The sequence below is a fragment of the Phaethon lepturus genome, unplaced genomic scaffold (assembly GCF_000687285.1).
Source record: "Phaethon lepturus isolate BGI_N335 unplaced genomic scaffold, ASM68728v1 scaffold38048, whole genome shotgun sequence".
Lineage (NCBI taxonomy): Eukaryota > Metazoa > Chordata > Aves > Phaethontiformes > Phaethontidae > Phaethon > Phaethon lepturus.
The window spans coordinates 1,766-2,657 of NW_010560506.1; positions in this window are offsets into that span (position 1 = coordinate 1,766).

Genomic DNA, 892 nt, shown 5'->3' on the forward strand with positions numbered 1-892 from the left:
AAGCAAGTCTTATACCGTGGTTTTGCTTCAAGGTATCTTAGTCTTAGAGAAGGATTTATTCCGTCTTACAAAAAAAGCACAGTACTAGCTCCCATTTTTACAGTTTGTTTACCATCTCTTCTGCTGTTTTTTCTCTTAAGCAGTGACCACTGCAGCTGACCCAGGTTTTTCACAGCCACCTAGTTGCAATTCTCTGCAACCAGTGTTAACAGAAGACTGACAGTTTTCTTATATTACCTGTGCTGCTTACTCCTCCATGGGCAGTACTTTCTTCAGCAACTGAGTCACAGTGAACAGTCATCAGCTATACTGTGCTGGGAATGCTAAGTGATTTTGTAGAACTCCAATTCCTGCCATCACAGCTGCAGACTGGAGTCATGTTTCATGTAAAAGCTGTGACATAAGTAAGTTAAAACCGCATACACAATACTGAGTATTTGCGAGTTTGAACAAAGCAGCATCATTCCATATATCATGGAATAAAATGCCCAGCATGCCCTATATACTGCATTACAAAACATGTGACAGAACTAGCAGTATGGTTGAACACTGTTGCTACAAATAGCTGTTACTTAATGATGGCTTTTTGCAAGTAATGGTAACAACTAGGGCTTTTCGCAAGTTATGGAAAAAATGCACAAACATCAGGGTGTGCAAATGGATTTTTTTCACAGGAAACATCAACGTGCGGAACGCTACAATATTAAAAGGTCAGTAACAATACTGAATACCATTAAAGTACTAAAATGTGGAACAATATACATTTTAAAATTAATTACTTTAGCTTGTTTTTCAGGATGGTCACTTACCAGAGTTCTAGCTATAACTCCACTCTCTGTGATAGCCCTATGGAACAAACCCTTTTCCAGAGAAGTGTTCACCTGAGAAGCAG